This window comes from Eubalaena glacialis, chromosome 3 (assembly GCF_028564815.1).
Source record: "Eubalaena glacialis isolate mEubGla1 chromosome 3, mEubGla1.1.hap2.+ XY, whole genome shotgun sequence".
Lineage (NCBI taxonomy): Eukaryota > Metazoa > Chordata > Mammalia > Artiodactyla > Balaenidae > Eubalaena > Eubalaena glacialis.
Genome location: NC_083718.1, coordinates 96,271,572 through 96,294,527, shown reverse-complemented (window position 1 = coordinate 96,294,527; position 22,956 = coordinate 96,271,572). Strand labels below are relative to the sequence as shown.

Below are 22,956 nucleotides of genomic sequence, written 5' to 3'. Positions count from 1 at the left end.
GTGGAGTACAGCCCGCTGGGAGTCACACAGGAAACTGGCACAGCTTCAAGAGGCCCAGCCTCGAGTCAGATTCCAGGTCTGTTGAAAGGAACAGTAGTGCCCTGGCCTCGGCCCAGGCCCTTCAATTCGAATCACTCATGGCGAGGCCGGGGCGTCACCCACTTCGGAAAGCTCCCTGGCCAGTGCTAATGAACAGCCAGGGCAGAGAACTGTTTTTGAGGCCCCTTGGTTTTACAGATGAGGACCCCACAGCCCTGGTGTGAGTTGTCGGCAGTCGTTACTAGATGGGTAGAGAACCAGGAGAAACAGGTGTCTCTGCACTCCAAGCTCTGTGTTCTTGGGGCTGTGAGCCCAGAAGTGGTCGTGGGAGTCACTCAAGTGGCCGTGCCTGGGGAGGATGCTACTTTTCCTTTCCTAGACTCATCAGTTTGAAAAAAGAGCTATCAAGCTAGACAAGCAGGTGGTGACAGACACGAAGTCCCTGCTCTGAAGTGCCCATGGGGCTCAGGAGCCCACCCTATCAGTTCCTCTGGCCCAGCACCTGTGATGGTGGGCACACCTAAATACCTGTGTTGCTCGCCCTGCCTGGGACACGGCACAATATCTCACCCAGCAGGCATCCCGCCGTGCAGTAAGGCCCATGCACAGTACCGCTCTGGAAGAGGGAGCTTCAGCCTCTCTGACCTTACCCGACTTAGTGTCAGCATCCCTTATTTGGCGGTTGGTCATTTGCTTGTGGCTTGTGACACCTGGCATATCACTGTATTTTTTTTTAAAAAAACCCAAACAGGGGCTTCCCTGGTGGCGCAGTGGTTGAGAATCTGCCTGCCAATGCAGGGGACATGGGTTCGAGCCCTGGTCTGGGAAGATCCCACATGCCGCGGAGCAACTAGCCCCGTAAGCCACAACTACTGAGCCTGCGCGTCTGGAGCTTGTGCTCCGCAACAAGAGAGGCCGCGATAGTGAGAGGCCCGTGCACCGCGATGAAGAGTGGCCTTCGTTTGCCACAACTAGAGAAAGCCCTCACACAGAAACGAAGACCCAACACAGCCAAAAAAAAAAAAATTAAATAAATAAATAAATAAATAAATAAAAACCCGAACAAACATAACTCTTTTCCTGTCTTAGCGAACCAAACTTGGTTTGTGAATGTGGCCCCAGCCTTGACCTGGTTCTCTCTCAGGATGCTGCTTCCTGCACCTTGCTTCTCTGCTCTACCCCGGGCTCAGGAACAGCCCCTTAATCTGAGCTGTTGGGCTTTGGGGCATTGGATCCTGCTGGTCATTCCTTCCTTCCTTATTCCACATCTACCTGTGCTCAGGGCATCCACTCCTTAACCCGGTCTGACCAAGGCTATCAAGATGGATCCAAAGGGAACTAGAGAATCGGCTGCTTACTTAACTGCCGGGCCGCTGGAAGCTGTGCTTCCAAAGCTTCCCACGTGCCCCCAACTCTGCCATACTCTCTAACAGCCCCAGAGCTTGTCGCCCCCCCCCCCCCACCCATGACGCCTTTCTTCCCTCTGAACTCCTGCTTCCACTGGCCCAGCGACTGAAACACCCCACTCCCCACTCCTGGCTAATACCTCCCTGTCCTTCAGGGCAGTTTAGGCTCATCTATGGGGTGACCTCCCTGACCTCGTTCCCTCTCTGCTCTCCACACCCCCACCCCACACTGGCTCCTGTTCCCTAGTGTTCAGCCATCTGTCATGGTACCCACCACACAGGGCACAAGTGGTCAGTAAAGACTGATGAACTGAACTTTTCTCCACAAGGCAAGAGACTTGTCACTGGGGTGTGCTGGGGAGGTCCCAGATGTTGTTCTCAGACCCAGAAGACCTAGAAGACGGCATCTCCTTTATGCATGTGCAAAGTAACAAACAAAACACATGTGAAAAGGCCCTTTGGTTCAGCATGCTGGGGTTCTCCTTTCTGGTTGTTGGGCTTAGAAGAAAAAGCATCCTATGTCCTATGGTTGGCAGCCTTTAAGATGGCCCCCAGTGATCCCTGCCTCCTGGTATTCACACCTTGTTTACCTCCTTTGTGCATGGGCTAGACTTCATGACTTGCTTCTACCTAAGAGAATGTGGCAGAAGTGATGGGATCTCACTTCCAAGATTATGGAAAGACTGTGGTGTCCATCTTGGGCTCTCTCCATCTCTTAGATCATTTGTCCTGGGGGAAATCAGCAGCCATGTCCAGAGGCAGGCCACATGGTGAGGGACCGAGATGGGCCAGTAACCGCCGGAGTCAGACTTCAGATGCCTGCAGCTCTGGCTGACATCTTGACTGTCACCCCGTGAGTCCTGGAGCCAGCGGCACCCAACTAAGCCATACCTGGATCCTCAGCCCACAGAGCGTGTGAGATAATAACTGTCTGTTGTTCTAAGTAGCTAAGTTTTGGTGTCCTTTGATCTGCCACAGTAGATAACCAGTACATGTATTCCTCCAATGTGCACATAGGCATGGGCACGGCAAGGGTAAGCGACACCCAACGGGGCTCAGGGCAGGCCAGTGGACCGGGGGGCAGTGGCGGGCGGGAGAGCTTCGGATCCCTGCCCTCTGGGGCCCCAGAGCTCAGACGCCGGGCCCTGATGAAGACAAGTAAGTGGAGGTGTTCTGTCCACCCTGCTCACATGCTAGCTCCTCTACCCACCTCACTAACCACTCTAGCACTCACTGGATTCTGCCCCTCTGTAATGTCTCCAGCACACACTGCCTGTCTTAGCATTTCATGGTCATTCTACTTAAAATTCGCTCATTCATTTATTCCGCACATAGAATACCTACCATGGACTGTGCACTGCTCACGGTGCAGGGGATGCTGCAGCTCACAGAGCACGCGGCACTGGCTTACCTGCACTGTTTCTTTTCCCTGGGCTGTTGACACTCTCCTCCCTCAAGCGTAAAGCACCTTGAGGCAGGACACTCTCTCTGCACTTTCAAACTCTCCACAGCACCCAGCCCAGTTCAGCACTCTGCAAATATTTGATGATTCAGGAGGAGAAAATGAAGAATTGCCTGCCACAGGCATTTGAAAGGTATATGTTTGTGTGAGATGGGACAGAAGAATGGATGCTTGAGAGTTTTAAGGTCTTGTCTCCTCCCTTCTTCCTTTAGAATAATAGATCAAGGTTTGACTGACATTTATTTAGCACCTACTGCATGTGTGGAAAGCAGCGGCTAGGCACTCTCTGACATATTAGCTTATTTAATCCTCACAAATATTTGCCTGTGAGGCAAATATAATTCCCATTTTACTAATGAGTAAATCAAGGCTCAGAGAGGTAAGATAACTTGCTCACATTGCACAGTAAAATTAACAGCTACCACTCATGGCGTGTCCCTAGTTAGCTCATCTATCCTCTTTCAGCCCAGACTGACACAAGGAAGTATTAGGTTAACTTGCCCAAGTTTACACTGGTAAGCTGGTAAGTGTCAGAGCCAGGGATGGAACCTGGGAGTTAGACTCTAGAACACTTACTCTTAACCACACTAATGGTCACAGCAGAACTGAAACTCCAAGTTAGGTCTTCTGTCTCTGAGTCCAGCTCCCGTCGTCCCCAGTGTCCCCTCTCCCATTTGCTCTTTCCTGCCTCCTGCCCAGGCTCCCCAACACCCACCCAACTTCAGCTCGCTCCCTTCTTCCAGTGACTCTCTGATTTGACAGTGGTTTCGCTTGAGTCTTTGACTTAATTCAACACTTTTTTTTTTTTTTTTGCCTCAAAAATAAAGAAATCAGAGCTCTTCTCCTATGTGATGGAAATGCCACCCATTGCTTTCCCAGCTTTTTGGAGGCTGTGCTGTTGTGTGTGCAGAAAAGGAAAGGAAGCAGGGAAGACAAGAAAGGAATTTTTTAAAAAACTAGAGCAACAAGGAGTTTCTCATCCCTGAGGTGAAGTTTTGGTTCAAAATGAATCTAAAGCACTGGTCCTATGCCTTTTTTGGGTAAGACTCTGTCAGTAGGCAAATAATGTGACCTGGCAAGTAATAAAGTTTCCGCAGGCATCAGGTGGGGACTGAACATTCAGAAGGCAGGCTCCTCAATTCTGAGTTAACTTCTTTTTTCCTGGGCACAAGCAGGTCTTTCTCTTATCTTCTCCACAGCCCCACACATGCTCTTTCATGCACGTCAACATTCCTGCCCCACAATAGGCGTGATTGCTTCCCATTATGTTGTCATGGCAACATCCATTGCCATCTGGGGGTGGGGAGGTGGCAGTGGAAACAAATGACTGGCCAATCAGGCTTTCCAGGAAAGTCTCATAATGACACACTGTCATTGCCAACTGCGGGAGCCTCGCGGGAAAAGGTTAGTGTACGAGGACCCTATTGATGGGGCACAGTGCTGGGCCCCCTCCCTATCGACTGAGGCACGTTGCGTCCATGTTAATGTGTATTTGCCGATTGATGGATTATTGATCAGTGTGAGAAGGGAGATAGAACTAGCGAACAGTACTGAGAAAAGCAAAAGGCCCTTCAATGTAACTGTCCCGTGTTTGTATGAAAAATACGTGGAGGCAAAATCTTTTCCGCGCCAAGGTGCGTGGAAGATTACAGAACCTTAGTGACACCATGGTCACTGCCAACCACGACCACCAACCCCAGAAAGAAAAGGAAAAGTCCTATTGTCAAGACCTCCAAAGACGAGAGTGGGTGAAGCGCTGGCTCCGGTAACAGACACACTGCTTTGAAGGATCTGCCAGTGAGCAGCTGGGTGGCCTCTCTGCTGTTAACATCTCTCAGCCTTGTTTTCTCCTTTACCAGATGGGGAGAAACAGAGTCGTTGTGAGGATTAAATGCGGTAATGCAGGGCTAAGTACCCAATACATGTTAGCCATTGTTTTTATGAGTACTCACAGATGTTCAGTGCCGTCAAAGATGCGGCCACTGCAGTGTCTCCCGTCTCTCTACCTGAGGTTCTAGGTTCTGGTGAATAAGCACAGCAGGATGAATTTTCAGTGACCCACGAACCACAGCCATAGCTTTTCACTAGGCTAGCCTTTCAAAGAAGCTTCCAAACCCTCTTAAGCCCCCTAGGGGGGAGAGAGCCATTGTCATTTTCTCCTGGGAAGAGAGGAGGCTGACAGCTTGGCGATCCTCTTTAGAATGATTGTTGACTTCACACCATCAACTGAAGAGTTCCTTTAACCCCACCTTGGGAAGGTCTATGACAAGGAACGGACCTTGCCTTAAGGGTGAAGCACAGCATCCTCCACGGATGCCACTGCTAGGGCTCGTAGGAAATCTCTCAAGCCTCAGATCAAGAAGTCTCCAGCTCATACTCCTGTCCCAATGCCCAGTGCCCAACACTGAGCCCCTGGGGCTTTCTGATCAAGACTGGCAAAGACAGCCAGCCGGAGGAGGCAGCTGAGGTCGACTGGAGCAATTAATCCTAAAGGTTACTGGAGCCTGTCCTGCGGGGGAGCAGGAATCCAATTACCCACAGTGACAGCAGCTCGGTCCCCGGGGAGACACTCGTCTGCAGGGCAGACTGACAACCTGCCCACTTGAAAACTTCCTGACGAGCAGTCTCCCGCCCCTTCCGCTTCCTCCATACGCCCCAGCTGGGCACAGACCTCAGCTGACCAGGACATCACCCAGGCCCCAGTGCTGGGGTTATGGAGCAAAAGAGTGAATTCTAGGAGGCTGGATCAGGACCAGCCTAGAGGTCTTCTGAGAAGAACCCATTTCCCCTGTAGAAACAAAGACCAGAAGAACTGGTCATTTTTCCAGGCTGAGCCAGACTTTTATGACACAACAAAAACAAAAGCAGGAGGGAGAGAGAGGAAGAGAGATAATCCAAATGAGTTTATTTGGCCATAAAATAAATATGCAAAATTATGCAGATGTAGAAATGGGCATATAATTTTCAATCAATTGCTCTGCCGTCATCCGAAACAGACCTACAGTCTGGGTAAGGGGACCACTGAGAGAGAATTCTGGCTCTCTTTCTTCCACTTTCCCAAAAAATGTAGGGTAAGGAATAGGGTATTTGGAGGAAGGTATGTTATGCCAGATGAACTTCTTTTCTCTTTATGTGGCCTAACTCAGACCAAGATGGGCTCCTACTTGTCCAGGATTTCCACGCTGCACAACAGCGAAAAAGAGGCCAACTCTTGTGCATGGCCACCACTGGGGAAAGGAACTTGATTTTCTAAAATGCAGATTGGCTTTCTGGCTTGAAAGTGCATGATTAAAATGATATGTTTCAATGCAGAAGCCAGACAGCTGCTGCTTACACACAGGAGTATATGCAAGGTGCATGCAAGGGTAGGTGAAGAAGTATTTACTGAGGCTTGGAGACCTCAGGACATGATCATCAGCATCGCCCATTCAGGTGGTATTACATAAACACAACCTGGGTATATTATAAGAGAAAGTAACTTCTCTCTCCTTCCTGGGAAATGCTTCATTCAGTCCCAGATTGGTCAATCAGTTATTCATTTTATTTAACAGCATCTACTGAGTACCAACACTGTGTACCAGGTGCTATGCTAGGTGCCTAGTACACAGCAGTGAACAAGACAGGCAAGGTCCTTGACCCCCAAGGAGCTGATAGTTTAGTGGAGACTGCTGACCAGGACTCAAATCTGGACTCTGCCACCTAAGAATAATGTTATCTTGGGCAAGTTGTTAAATATCTCTGTGCCTCAGTTTCCTTATCTTTTTTTAAATTTAATTTTTATTTTATATTGGAGTATAGCTGATTTACAACGTTGTGTTAGTTTCAGGTATGCAGCAAAGTGATTTGGTTATACATATACATATATCCATTCTTTTCCCATATTGGTTATTACAGAATACTGAGTAGAGTTTCCTGTGCTATACAGTAGGTCCTTGCTGTGATTATCTATTTTATGTATAGTAGTGTGTATATGTTAATCCCAAACTCCTAATTTATCCCTTCCCTCCACCTTTCCCCTTCAGTAACTATAAGTCCTTATCTTTAAAATAAGCATAATGAAGCTACATACTGCCACTTGTGCTTCCAGCCATGATACAGTAACAGCGATTGGATTTACCTTCCTGTTTTAAACAACTACAAAATCATATAAAATGTATGAAGCAAATAATTCCAGACATTGGACAGCAAGCAGTACAGGATTCCCTGAGAGAAAGGAACCAAAAGGGGGCTGGGAGAGGGCTACAATTTCCCCACCTTACTGCCTGACTCAGTTCCTAAGCTGTAGCACAGGGAATGGGAACCCAAACAGAGGCCAGTCTCTTGGAGTCCGAGGAGACTGAGGCAGCTAGAATATTCAGAGCAGAATATCAGAAAGAGTTCTGGAGAGCTGAAAAGGATCCTCTTAAATCTTTGGCTAAATACTAATTTGCATATGCAAGGAATGAAACTCCACGAGGCTGGGGAAAGAACAATCATGAAGAATCAGGCCAAACAATTTCCAGAGCTAAATGGGGCTGGGTAGTGTTCATGTTCCCATGAGCCAGAGTAAACAGACCTTATAATAAATGCACAAGGTGTCAGTTAGTGTCCTGACAGAAAGTAGTGAGCTCCAGACTCATCCTAAGAGAGCTTAGAAAACAAGCCTTGGAAGGGTCAAACTGATCCCAAGTAACTAAACTTTATGCCAGAACAAAGCCCAACACTATTTAAAGGAATGCAAACAGAAAAAAAAATCATCACCCAACAAAGTAAAGTCCACAATGTTTGGCATCTAATTAAACAAACGAACAAAAAAACCCAAGGCCACCAAAAAGGCAGAAAAAATGACCAATAACCAGGAGAAAAACTGATCAGTAGAAAATGACTCAGAAATGACAGAGATGATGAAATAGTATAGAAGAATATTAAAACTACTCTAACAAATATACTACATATGCTTAGGAATGTATAAGAAAATATGAACGTGTTGAGGATAGAATTGGAAGATATAAAAATGACCCAAATGAAAGTTCTAGAAATGAAAACATACAATACTGAAATGAAAAATATAATTAATGAGATTAACAGCCAACCAGACACATCAGAAAGTCAGTGAATTTGAAGATATAGCAATAGAAAATATCCAAAATAAAGCAAAGAGAGAAAAAGGACTGAAAAAAAAATGAACATAGCATCAGTGACCTATAGGGCAGCATCAAGTGACCTAACATATGTGTAAATGGAATCCCTCCAAAAAGAAAGGGAGCACAGAAAAAATATTTGAAGGAATGGTTAAAAATTTTCAAAATTTCATGAAACCTATAAACCCACAGATCCAAGAGGCTCACTGAACTCAAAGCAGAGTAAATGTAAAAAACCAATAAACAAACAAAAAAACTACACCAAGGCACAGCATAACCAAATTGCTAAAAACCAGTGATAAAGAGAAAACCCTAAAAGCAGCCAATGGAAAAAGGACATTATACACAGAAGAACAAAGGCAAAGTGGCAGACCTCTTGTCATAAAGATGCAAACCAGAAGACAGTGACAGCTGTAAGCACTGAAAGGAAAAACTGTCAACCTAGAATTCTATATTCAGCAAAAATATCTTTCAAAAATGAAAGCAGAATACTTTTTCAGATTAAAGCTGAGATAATTCATTGCCAGCGGTCCTGCCTATAAGAAATGTTAAAGGAAGCTCCCCAGGATAAAAGAAAATGATACTAGATGGAAATCTGGATCTGCCCAAGGGAATGAAAAGCACTGAGAATAGTAGATATGTGAGTAAATTGAAATACATTTTTACTCATTTTGAAATCTCTTTAAAAATATTGACTGTTTAGAGCAAACATTTTTCACTGTATTATGGGGTTTATATAATGTAGAAATAAAATGTATGGCAATGATATCACAAAGGACAAGAATCAGAAAATAGAATACATAGCCATAAAATTCTTTACACTATATGTGAAGTGGTATATTATTTGAAGATAGACTTTGATACATTAAAATCAATAAAATATATTTATATTTACAATAAAATACATTGTAAATCATAGCACAATCACTAAAAATAAAACAGAGATATGGCTAGTAAGCCAACAATGGAGATGAAATGGAATCATAAAAATACTCAATTAATACATAATAAGGCAGAGAAAGAAGAAAACAGAAACCAAGTACCGATGGGACAATTAGAAAATAAATAACAAGATAGTAGATTTAAATTCAACCAAATCAGTAATTAAATTAAATAAAAAGGATCTACAAACTTTGATTAAAAAGCAGAGATTGTCATATTGGATTTTAAAAAGCGAGACATAACTGTATGCTATCTATAAGAAGCAAACTTTGAATACGAAGACACAGGTAGGTTAAAGGTAAAAGGATAGAAAAAGATATACCAAGCAAACACTGATCAAAACAAACTGGGGTGATGACATCACCCAAAGTAGACTTTAGAACAAGGACTCTTACCAGAGATAAAGAGGGATACTTTATAATGATAAAGGAGTAAACTCATCAAAAGGATATAACAACCCTAAATGTATATGCACCTATTAATAGAGCTTCAAAATATATGATATAAGCAAACCTTGATATGTAAAAGGAGAAATAGACAAATCCACAACTATAATTGGAAGTTCAAACATTCTTTTCTCAGCCATTGATAGAAAAAATAGACACAATCAGTAGGGATATAAAACACTCAATCTCATCAACCTTCTTGACCTGACATAATTAGAACACTCCACCCAACAACAGCACAATATACACTGCCTTCAGGTGCATATAAATAACTTACCAAGATAGACCATATTCTGGGCCACAAAACAAGTCTCAGTATATTGTAATGGATTGAAATCATATAAAGTCTTTTCTTTGACCATAATAGAATTAAACTAGAAACTTTAAAAAAGATATCTGAAAAATCTTCAAATATTAGGAGATTAAACAGTGCACTTCTAAATAACCCATAGGCCAAAGAAAAAAAAATCACAAGGGAAATTAGAAAATTTTAAACTGAATAAAAATGAACACAACATATCAAACTTAGTGGTATGTAGTAGCTAAAGCAGTGCTTAAAGGAAAATTTATAGCATTAAATGTTTATACTAAAAAAAAAAAGAGAAAAGTCTCAAATCAATAATCTAAGTTTCCATGTAAGAAACTAGGGAACAAAAGACAATTAAAACTACAGTAAACAGAAGGAAAGAAACAAAAAAGAAAAGAATATAAATCAAAATACAAAACAAAAGCAAAAATAGATTCAATGAAACCAAAAGCTCTTTCTTTACAAAGATGAATATAATTGAAAAACTATCATTCTGATCAAGAAAAAAAAAAGGAATCACCAATATCAGGCACAAAAGATTGAACTTTACTACAGATTCTATACACTTCAAAAAGATAATATTATAAATGACTTCATGCCAAAAAATTCAAAAATTTAGATGAAATGGAGAAATTCCTTGAAAGACATCAACTATCAAACTCTCAAAATTTGCTCAAAAAGAAACAGATAACCTGAATAGCCTTATATCTATTAAATAAATTGAATTCTTAGTTTAAAATATTTCCACAAATAAAATTTCAGGTACAGATGGCTTCACTGATAAATTCTACCAAACATTTAGGAAAGAAATAATATCAATTCTACACAAACTCTTCAGTGTATAATTCACCATATCAATATACAAAAAGGAAGCCCATATGATCATCTCAATAGATACATAAAGAACTTTTAACATAATATAATACCAACTTATGATTTTTAAAAAACTCTCAGCAGATGTCCTCAACTGGAAAAAAGGCATCTATAAAAAACCTACAGTAACCTCATACCTATCGGTGAAAAGACCAGATCCTGGTCTTAATGTGGAAGACTGGATGTCCTTAGACTGGTAACAAGGCAAGGATGTCTGCTTTCACCATTTCTATTTAACATTTCATTCAACGTTGTACTGAAAGTCTGAGCTGGTACAATAAGGCAAGAACAAGAAACATAAAAGCATCTAGACTGGAAATGAAGAAGCAACACTGTCTTTATTCACAGACTGCACACTCATCTACATAAAAGTACCCACTTCCTAGGGAAGTTGTCATGATTGAGTTAATTCATGCAGAGTGCTTAGAATAGCTCCTGGCACCTAAGAAATGCTCAGTAAATGTTCACTGTTATTGTTAATTCAAACGATGACAGAGCAGAACTGAGGCCATGTGATGGGGTCTAGCCTGGTTGGAGGAGGGGTTGTGAGAAAATGCCTGCTTGCCTCTGAGGCAGCAGATGTTCACACAGCTGGAAGGCTGGGGAGGTCCCTGCAGGAGAGGGAAAAAAGGAGCCCTCCTACTGGTATTTCTCTTCATAAAGGCCTCTGGGATACAAAGTCTTATATATCCTTTAATGACCTTGGGAAGGGACAGGGCAGGTGAATTCTCTTCATCCGAAGGATGAGGGAGCTAAGGTGGAGAAAGCACAGACCCAGACCACTGGACCTCCCACAGTACCATCCTTCCTTCCTGCCTGACAGGTCACCACACAGGGTGCTTTCTGCAGCTGCAGAGGGGGTCTGAATGCTGACAAACTTGGGTGGGCACATTTATGAGAAGGCTGGCCCGGGAAGCAAGTGGGCCTTAATACGGTATGGTGGGCTGAGGCCCCAGGAATGAGGGGCCTTGAGGATAGTTTTCCCTGCTTTTGTGAGGTTGTCCTACTCCGAACAGTTGGCAGGTTCCCACAAGGAGGCTCAAAAAATACTCCAATCCAATCATGACATGTAATCAGCGCTCAGTAAATGTTTACTTAGAGACTCTGACCGGACAGGAGCCCGGACGAGATACAAGTGGCTTGGATATGACAAAATTATCATGCACCAGGAAACCACTTTGTAAACTGTAAAGTGCTGTGCAAATGCTGATGTCGATGCTAGCAACTGTCTGAGAAGACGATGAGACCAGAAACGAAGACCTGAGTAAACTGTCATTTGGGTGAGTGTGGGAGTAGAGCTGGGAAGAGATTTGGAACCGTTGAGAAATATAGGGTTCAAAGAGCGTGTTGTAAAAGGAATGATGGGAATGGGGCTTGGGGAGAGAAGCTTCCTTGGCATCTCTTGGGGTCTTACAGACACTGTACTCAGTGTTGGGCAGACTGAGATGAGAGACACAGCCCTCACCACTGAAGAGTGCGTGGCCTTACAGGGTAGGGGGACAGACGTGCAACACTTTGCATACATTACAGTAAGTGCTGGGGCCTGCACGGTGCTGGGGAGCGGGGTGCGGGGAGCACAGGAACTCTGGGAGGGGCCGAGGGAAGCTGCTCCTGAGATCAGGGAAGAGTGGAGACGGAAAGAGTCATTTTACTAGGAAACTGGGGGGCTGAATGGGGCCCAGGCAAAAACGAAACAAAAACAGAAACGTAAGCTCCCTTGCTGCCAAAAGGAACTAATGGGAGGTACTTTTGCAGGCGGCAGGCAGTGAAAGACAAACCGGGAAACACAACTAGCGACGGGGGAACAGGTTTATCAGAGCCCTGAGATTATTCTTCTGTGTATGGGTTACACCCTCAAGATTTTGCCACCTAATGTTAAAATGGTTTCTGCATTTTAAGTGGCTGTGTGTGTAGAAGGCACTGCAGGGGAGAGGCAGCTGCGGGGTGAAAAGGGAAGTTGTGCAAGGTAGCAGAGATGATAAATCAAATGGGAGCACCTAGTGTTGAGCAGTACTAGCCTCAGAGCCTGAGCTCAGGGTATCATTGGACCATAAGGCCCCATTCATTCATTAATTCATTCAGCAAAAATCTCTTGAGCCCCCACTAAGTGCCAGGCACTGTTCCAGACGCAGGGGAGGGAGCAGTAAACAAAACAGTTTCCTTGCCCTCAATATGCTTACATTCTAGATGGGGGGAGACAGACAGTAGATGAGTATACGAATAATGAATAAGATAAACGTAGGTAATGATAGGTGCTATGAATGAGGTAAAAGAGGGTAATGGGACCAAATAGAGGCTGATGGTGGGCTCACAGCTGGGTGGTGTTCAGGGAAGGCCTCTCCAAGGACATGATATTTGCCTGAATGATGGACAAAACCTGAATGATTAGAAGAGGCAGTCCTGTGAAGATCTGGGGGAAACAGAAGCAACGACCAGTGCAAAGGTCCTGAGGCAAGAATGAGATCGGCACGTGCAAGGACAGGAAAGAGGCCAGAGGGGCTAAAGCCTTGAGGGGATGGGTTAGGAGAGAAGACAGGGGTCTCATCAGATAAGGTCTGGAAAGCCACTGTACAGGTTTGGATTTTATTCTAAGCGCCTCATTTTGTCACCAAAGTGGTCCTAATCCTGATTAGACGATGTCCCTGCAGCAGGCTGGGCAAATTTACACATTATCAAATACAAAGTCCCACAGTTTAAAGTTCTTCTAGTCAAACCTATGCTGGAGTCCCCTCAACCACAGTCTTATGAAAGGATTAACCCAGCCAAGCTGGTGCCCTCTCCCTCCTGAGATGGCATCTTTGGACTGTTAGGACTTGATTTGAAACAAGTGCCACTCTTTTCTCTGGACCCTAGGCAGTGTCTGAATGAATGACACTGTCCTTGAAGGAGCCAGCCTAGAGGGAGGGCGATGGAGAATATTCCAAGGTTCCAGTTAGGAGCTCAGCTTGGTGCTGTACCATCATCCCCCCTCTCTGCTTGCTACTCCTCCTGGGGAATAGGGAGCCAAGGACAGCTTTGCCCCCAGGCCACTGGACCAGTGTCTAACTGATGCCCTGGGGAGGATGAGGGAGCAGAGGACCCCACCGCACCTGACAGCTGGGAGCCAAACTGAGGCCTCCACTCCCTGCCGATGTGCCATCTGGGAAAGGTCACCCGGACCCTGGACTCACAACCGCGGGCAAAAAAAACCTCTGTGAAAGGGCAGTGTGTGCAGCCGCGTGGGCACGATCCTCACGTGCATCCTGACTGGGGTGAGGTGGGTGGGCAGGGGGCGGGTGGGGGGCAAGGAGAGGTCGTCTTCCCACCGCCCGACCTCACACATTCCTTCAGCATCTCTGGGAAATAATCACACTCTCCACACTGAAGAAACACAGTCAACAGATTCTGGTTTCCTAGATACGCCAGTGGCTTCTAAAAATAGCCAGGCAATGACAAAGCAAATTGGCATATGGACTGCAAATAATTCCAGTACCAGCTTGCTTGGCAGCACTTGAGCCTACCCGTGCTGGGTGCTCCCTCCTCTTCCCTCTCCTGTTTCTGAAACAGTCTCTGGTTGCTGAACACCCTAGCCCAAGTGTGAGCTGCAGGGGCCACTGGAGCCCCTAGAGTGGGTCCTGCTCGGGGCTGGTGCGTTCTGCTGGGCTCCTCCTACTTCAGTCACGTACACCTGTGCCCTCTACCACGCCGCACTCACACGGAAGGTCCACCCCGTTGCCACCCGCAGCTGTGTGTGTGCCCTGACCCCTTCCCGGGCAGCAGACCGCTTCCCTCTTTGTGATCGCATGCAGCTGCCCTGGCATCCCTGCCCTGGGGCTCCTCCCTGGGGGAAAGGTCACAGTCCAGACACTTCTCACCTTGACCCCATCCCTCTTCTGGCCCCAGGAAGGAGACTGTAAAGCATCTTCCTATCTAAGCTCCTTCATTCCCCAAACCCTGCATGTTGGTGATGCTGACTCGGTGCCAGGTTCTGCGTTGGCAAACCCAGCAGTGGGGATTCCAGGAGGGAAAAGACAGGATCCATGCCCCCAGGAGCAAGGAAAACGAACACGACTAAGCTCCTGCTCTGTGCCACTCTGCTTAAGTGCTCTTCACAAGTTGTCTCATTTATTTCTCATTCAGCCTCTATAATGACCCCACGATGTAAGGAGCCTTACATCTATTCTTATTCTTAACTCTGTGAACCAATTGAAGAAAGAAGCTCAGATGGGTTGAGTAACTTGCCCAAGGCTACAGCTAAAAAAAGTTTCCCTGGAATTTGCTTTTATTTTTTATTGTTTAAATGTTTTTAAGATCTATTTTGTATTCCAGCCCTATGGCGTAAAGGCTTTCATACCTGCCATTAAACCACTCAGTGAGGTGCAGGCAGTTAACAGACCCCATCTCACCTGGTTCCAGAGGCTCTGACGAAAAAACCATTTACAGGGGTGAGGGCAGGATTACTGGGACCAAAAAGGGCTGCTGAGGTAACGGGGGACTAGCAATGGCCAGAGGCTGTCACTATTGCCAGGCCCAAGGGACAGAGCAGCAAGCATGGAGAGCTGAGCCAGGGAGGAGGGGCTGCCGGGCACGTGCACTAACTGTGGAGTGGTGCCCAGAGCAGCGAGGAAGCGGAGGAACTACCCCAGCCTCTCTGTCCTCCTACCTGGATGCCACATGTCAAGGGAGCACTGGGGATGCAGCCCAGGGCACAGGGCAGGCCGCAAAGCATACAAATGGATTTGCAGGGAACAAACAGAATGACCTGTTCATGAAAGAACAAACTTATCCTTGATGCTCAGGGCTCATTAAGCCAGAGCGCAGATAAGGCAGGGAAGTTAGGGGCTGTGTGGACTAAAAGGAGACGAATGAAGAGAAGGATAAACAGGAGAGCTGGGAAACATGAGCTCTCATCCGGGGCTCTTTGGACAAAACCCTTCATTTTGCAAATGACTTAAAAATTATTTTAAAAATTATTTGACTGCAAAAACTACCATTTAACCCACAGTTTATGCCTGGATCTTATTTATTTATTATTTATTTATTTATTTATGCATCTCTGTATCCCTTGGGCCTAGCACAGTCTCTGTTATTTAGTTTGTTGAATGAGTGAAAGATCTTTCCCCATGTATCCCCTTGTCATTTGGTTCTGAAAATACAACCTCTACCCATGGGAAGTGCAGCACTCAATGCACGCATACAAACCTAGTCAATTACAAAGGAATGAACTCTTGATAATTCAGAGTTCTCATCAACTGACTGTTAACGTGAATCACCCAGGACTTTACATGCATTATCTCACGTAGTCCTCCCAACAGCACAGTGAGATAGGCCATTTTACAGGTGAAGAAACTCAGGCAAGGAGAATGTCCTGGTCCTGCGCCTTTTGGTCCTCAGATCCATGCCTTGCATTCCCTCATAAGCTACATTTCTTGGGTTCCTGTACCAACTGGTTTCCAGCTGGATTCAGCCAAAGGGAGGCCCTGGCAGAAAATTGGAGGGTGAGAGGAAGCCAGAGTCAGGGTATTTCTCTCTTCTTTCTCTGCTGTGTGTGATGTCTCCCTCCAGACAGGGCACCATAATTTCACCTTCTGCTGTGTGATGCCAAGGGGAGACCTCCTGTGATACAGCCTCCCCCTAAGAGGGGTGGCTTCCTGCTAATCTCTGGTTACCTCTCCACCGCCAGTCTGGCTCTTCACTCTTCATCACCTGGTCACCAATTCCCTGCATTAAATTCCCCCACTGTTTCCCTGGTTTGAACTTGGGCTTTGATAAGCCAGGTGTAGAACGCTGCCCAAGGCCACACAGGTAGGAGATGGCACAGTTACAATTCAAGCCCCAGTTTCTGAATAAAGTGCTCCTAACCACCCACATCTGCCACATCTTAATTCAGAACTCACTTTAGTCCTAACTTGTCACTACACTGAAGTCCAGAGAGAGTGAGTGACTTGCCCAAGGTAACACAGCTAGTTAACGGCAGAGCGAAGGTTGAGAGGAGTACGTGTCTCCCAACTGTTCCCAGTGATGTTTTCCCTCTACAGCACCATCAACCCCCTAATGTGTCTGAGGCCTTGGATAGGAGGAGTTACTGCTTATTTTCAGAGCTGACTTTTCCTTCTCGCATAAGAGCTGAAAGAGCATACTGGCCTCTCCTCTCCCAGAGCTGTTAGGAAGATCAACAGGATAAACCAGGGCTCTGAGCACCCGGGGAGATAACGTAGATGCCTATAAGGCTTTATGGTGGTAATGATAGCAGGAAAGTGCTGTGGGTAAACAATGATTTAAAACAATTCTAAGTTACTGCAACAGTCATGGGTGTTCTGTTCACAAGGCAGCTGAAAAACTCACTCTGTAGACATTTCTGTCTCCAACTATTTGTTGCCTTGAAGCCCAAGAGTGCTTCTAGGCAGCCCTAATTTGTTGGAGATGAACGCAGAGGAGGTGATGACATTACGAAGCCATGGCCACAGGCAGCATCTTTAATTCATGAGCAGGGTGGCATTGGCAGGAGGAAAGGAAGAACTGCCTTGAGTCTCTGCCTTGAGGTCAGGTAAAATTGAGATTCCAGCCAGTTCCAGCACAGCTAAGTGGTTTTCAGTTTGTGTTTTGAGGAGAGGTGATATGGTGCTGGTCATGGTTGGGAGAGGAGAGATTCTTCTGATGAACCAGCCCCCCATGTGCTAAGAGCATAGCTGAAGATCCCCCGGCAGTTACTCCTGTACTTCTATTCATTCATCCAACAAATGTTTACTGAGTATATGTAGAACACTACTAATAGTGAGTTCTTCTGAGTCAGAAAGATTACTGGCTGTGTGACTTTGGCAAAGACACTTAACCTCTCTGTGCCTTTAAAGGGGGATAGTAACAGCATTTATCTCATAAGTCATTCGGAGCATTAGTTAAGTTGGAACATACAAGGGCTCAGAACAGTATCCGGCATATAGGAAGGATTTGCTAGATATATTTTGGCTCTGAAGTCAGATCTGGCTGTAAGTTCTGTTTTTAGCTGTTAATAGCTCTGTGACTTCAGGCAAGTTACCTGACCTCTCTGAGCTATAAATTTCTCATCTATAGAGAAGCACAATCCCTGTTTTATATGGAAGTTGTGAATATTCAATGAGATAGTGATGTAAAGTATCCAATCAATGTTTATTGAGTGTCTCCTCTGCAAGAAATAGAAACAGAAATAATGGGCCTGGCCTTTAAGGCCTATGTCTGGGGATAAGCCAGGCACACACACTCAGATCTGATCATCCCCGCAAGCTCCAAACGGACTCTGGACCAAAAGTCAACAGGCCTGGTTCTGTCCTGGCTCTGCCCACACTAGCTGGGTGACCACGTTCAAATTGCCTGACCTCTCAACCTCAGTTTCCCACCAGCAGGATAAGGGGTTGGAATGTATGGCCTCTAGGGCCCCTTACAGCTCAACTATCCCAAGAGTCAAGGCACCTTCTCCAGGACTCCCTTAGACCTCTGGCCCAGGCCCAGTCTCGAGAATCAACGTGGTAGAGTGGAGAGGGTGGGCTCATGGGGGTAGACGAGGGTGCATGAAAGTCTAGCCCGGCGTCAAACACCCAGCGTGCGTTCCAAGGTGGTTTCCTGTCTGCTTCCTGGCCCAGCACAGGCATCACCGTCTGATTCCACAATAAAGGGCTGAGTCCTTTAAAGCTAGGATGAGCCCCCAGATCGTTCCATATTCCTCCTCCTTTCTGTGCCCCGCTTACCCAAACCGCCTTCCTCTGGGTCTCCGACAAGCTCCAGGTGGCTGTCCCACTGAGGCTTCCAGGCCAGGACCTTGATGTATAGTTGGCCCTCAGCTGGGATCCAACCCAGGCTGGCGGGAGGGAGGGGAGTGAGCGCCAGCCTCAGAGGGCTGAGTGTGTGTGTGTGGTGTATGTGTGTGTGTGACCTTTCCACTTTCATCTCCAGGATTCTAATCTCCGGCCTTATAACACCTGGGTCAACATCTTGGAAATATATTTCTGTATCTCCAGTGAAGGAGGCGGCACGTGTTTCTGTGTCAATGAAAAACCAGTGGGGGCCTTAATACCTCCTCGGAAGCGCCAAGCCCCTCAGTAGAGATGCAGGGCTTGTTGCACAGGTGGGTACCTGCCCCCTTCTTACTTTGCTCCTCCTGAAGGCAGTGGGGGGCAGAAGTGCTGCTATGAGCACCACTGGCCAGAGGCAGCTGGTCAGAGGTGTGGGAGGCTGCCAGGCAGATGCCCAGGGTTTGGGATTTCAAACCATGGAGGGATTCACGAGCTGTCGCTTGGGCAGGGGACGTTCCCAGAGGCAAGGACCACCAGCACAGCCCTAAGCAGTCTTCCCTTGGCAGGTGAGTGGTCACAGGAAGTGGCTCCCGACCACGGAGGGCTGTGCATCCCATCGCCCTCCCTCTCTCCCTCCTTCCCATTCCACAAATAGTCACCGAGCCCCAAGTGCCAGGCAGTGACCGTGGGGCTGCAGAAACAGAGGTGAATAATGCAAGCTGTCCCTCTGCAGAGCTGACAGCCTAGAAGAGATGATTATGGACATATAAACAAATAATTACAATAACGCGTGCTAAGTGCTATAATAAAGCAATAAACGTGGTGCTCAGGGAGCATGGAAGATTTCGGGGAACATTAGACTCTGCAGATCACTCACTTAAGAGAGGCAGAGACGAGGGTTCAATCAGGCCTGAACAGATTGTTCAAAAGCATTTCCAGTTCACACTTCAGCACCAGAGTTTTTCTTTTCTGCCTGTTAACATGTGCGTAGGAAACCAAGCCTCTGGCTGGAAGCTCAGCTCTGGGGCTGCTGCCCAGTGGCCCAGCCATCCCAGCAGAGCAGCCGAGGGCCCTTGTGCTTAGAAAATGCCTCCCCGTGAGGACTTTGCCAACCTGGAGGGTCAGGGCAAGGGTGCCCTTGGACCGTCTTAGTTTAGGAGGAAAAGTTGGGGCTGCCACAGCTCTGGGCTATTTCGGGACACGATGTACTTGAGAAATAACAGGCTGACCTGTCTTCTCTCCAGACACAGGCTCCCTTGCACCTGACTCTTTAATTTCCCTCGAGGAAAAAACGTATTGCTTCTGGCTATGACCCGGAGAGGGACAGCAGCATGCTCCTTCCTGACCTCTGCCTCCTACTGGCAGAGGAGCCAGACCTGACACGCAGATGCACTTGGTACCTGAACACTTCTGAGGCAGAGATGAGTGGAGCCTCTTGAAACCGAGGCCTTCACTGATCTTGTCTCCACATCCTGGGCTACCCCACATGTCCAGGGGCCAGCATGAAAGGTTCAGGTGATGCTTCAGACCTCACATCAAATGCCCCCTTGATTCTGTAGTTGGCCCACTGGTGGGGAATTGGGTGGAGCAAGGAAGGCACTGGCCAGCCTCACTCCTCCCTTCCAGGGCTGCCCACGCCCCTTGCCACTGGCATAGGCTGGCATTCAGCACCTCCAGAATGTGTGCCATCATGCCCGATACTGAGACACGCGGAACAACAGCAGTTGCAAACAGGGTCTCTGCCCTGGCAGTGCTGATAGGTTTCTCTGGGGGATGAAGTTGTCTCTCCCTTCACAGTGGCAGGCTTTGAACCGGGGGTCTGAGTGATGTTCTGGTGCTGAGAGGGAGAGGCAAGAGGACCCAGATGATCCAGAGGGGGTGCTGTCAGCCACAGTCCAGAGACAGGATCGCAGCCCCGGGTCCTGCCTGTGTAAGGGGCCCCCATCAGAGAAAACCCCAGCTAAGCCACACCTCCCCTGCCTGGGGTCACCCCACACTACACAAACAGGTCAGCTGGTTATGCCACCAGCAGGAGGGGCTGGGCACCAGGAAGTCGTGACTACATTTCTTGATAATAACAGCTGGCACATGCCGTGTTTACTGTGCGGGGCACAGTGCTAAGTGCTTTTACAGGGGTTAACTCATTCAGTGCTCACACAGCAGTATGACAGGTTACTATTACTACCCCTACTGCACAGACGAGGCACCGAGAGGCTCTAAGACTTGCTCAAGGTCACACAGCCAGTAAGCGGATGGGCCAGGATTTAAATCCCAGGAATATGAATTTAGACCCTGTGTTCTTACCCACTATAATACTCACTCTAATTCCGCATTTAACACTGGAGGGGTCACAGTGGGTTTTTTTACTAGCAGTTTAGTGGTGGACAGGGTCTGGCTCTGGAGTCAGACGCAAGCAGACCTGGGTTCTAACTGTGTGAACTTTGGAAGGTGACGAAACCTCTCTGGGCCTCAGTTTCTCCATCTGCAAAAGGGATAGGAACACCTGCCTTAAAGGAAGTAAAAATGTAATAACGCACTTAGCACAGGGCCTTTCACCAGTAAACACTACCCAAAAGTCAACAATTATCATTTTACAAATGTGTTTTCTTAGATTGACAAAGGTGATCTGCCCAGTACTTAATTACAAGCTATGCGACCTTGGGCAGCTCACTTGGCACTGGTTTTCCATCTGTAAGACACTGGAACAGTATAATGCATTCCCCAGCAAACCCAGGCTGGGTGGTGGGGAGAAAGAGGCTTCCGGCTGGCCTGGGATTTAAAGCATCCTCACAGAAAATCCACATAGTAAACATACACACACACACTTATGCAGATGCATAAAGATTGTGGCCTTTCCACTGTTTTTAGCCAATTTGGTTCCAACGCCCACACTCGGCTCTTTTTAATCCCTCGCCCTGCTCATTTCTCTCCATAGCACTTAGCACTAAGTGACACACTGTGTATTTTATTCACGTTTATGAACCCCCACCCCACCCCCCCCTCCTATACTGTAAGCTCCAAGAGGGCAGGGACCTTGCCTGTCTTGTTCCCTGCTGGATTGCTAGCTCCTGGGATAGGGCCTGGCACGTGGTGCTTGGTAATGTAAATGTGTGCTCAGTGAAGGGAAGGATGAATGCGAGGCGTGCAACTCCCTGTCCTTTCTCTCCTCCAGGGGCCCCATGTGTCAGAACTGCCCACCTCTCTGCCACTAAGTTGCAGGGAAGACACTCATATTTACAAAAAGTACATAAAAATGGCTAATAAATGGCTTTATTTAGCTCTGACGGTGCACCGTGCCCTGGGCTGAGCACTTTACATGTATTAACTACTTTAACTCATTTAATCTGTATCACAGTCTGTCTCCAGTTTACAGGGCAGAAAAGCAAGGCACAGGACAGCTAATTGCACAGGGAATGAAGCCCACGAGGTTTAGCTTCATAACCCACACTCCTAACCGCTTTGCCCTTGGGCCTCCCAAAGTTTCACTGCTAGCCTCCTCTCTTCTTCTCCCGCAGCCCCAATTTCCCTTTCTTCCCATTACTTCTCAGTTGCAAACATCTCACCCAAAGGCATGTCTAAGCACGCATTCATTCATTCAACAGATGTGTTGGAAGCGCCAGGTATTGTTTTAGGCACTGACTCTCCTAATAGAGAAAGGAGTCCCTTCCCACCTGGGCACCCAGAAACTCCCAGGGGCAATGAGTTGTGCTCTTTCTTCGTTTGTCACAAGTCCAGGGTTTGAAGAGTGCTTGGCTAAGTGGTTTGTCAGAGCCTAATACAGGAACCTAGGGCAGGTAGGGGTGGCTAATGGGGTTTGGCCCAGATATGACCTGAAAAGGAACCAGCCCTCCCATTTGGGATAAAAGGATGGGGCCTGGGCATTCTTCCCCCATCCTATCCTCTTCCCCAGCCCTAGTATCTTCCCTCCTCCCAGCTGATCACAAAAAAGGCCTTCTTTGCCTAATTGTTACATATACTAATTATTTTCATTTACATGCCTAGCTTATCATTTATGCCTAATTATTGTGCAGCTCTGAAACAATTATGCATACCATTAACAATGTATCAGGGTAACTTTGCACTGAATTTTATCTGATGTCAGTACCAAATGGTTCACATGCAACTACCCTCCACAGTTTGTGGTTCCCATAGCAGAAAGTTCCCTCAAGTGAGTCGCTGCGGGGAGAACATTAGGGTGGGTCCCACTGCTCTGTGACAGGGCATAAGAACAATAACAAGAGTAGCAGGAGAAGGAGTAGTTGTTAACAGTTACAATTTATTGAGCCATTATGTGCCAGACACCAGACACAGCACCTGATACACATTGTATCATTTAAACCTCAAGGTCTTCCTATTTTTAAAGATGAGGCAAGTAATACATTCAAGGTCACACAGCTGGGAACTGGCAGGTCTGGGTTCAAAACCAGACGTGTGTGGTCCAGAGCCTGACCCTTTTACCACCTCACAGGTGCCTGTCCCCTGGAAAGGTCCAGGGAGAGCCCTGAGGGGACCTGGAAGGCCATCCCACTCCCCTCGTTCTCCCGAAGAGAAAACTGAGGCCAGAGTGGGTAAGTGGCTCGGCCAGCCAGGCTAGACCTGGACAAGGCCCAGTTCTC

General features: G+C 46.8%; 1 protein-coding gene across 2 annotated transcripts in view; it reads right to left on the bottom strand.

Moving 5' to 3' along the window:
- Nucleotides 1-22,956, bottom strand: part of KCND3 (potassium voltage-gated channel subfamily D member 3) — a 221,582-nt gene that overhangs the window by 144,344 nt on the left and 54,282 nt on the right. The gene's annotated exons all lie outside the window — the stretch shown is intronic.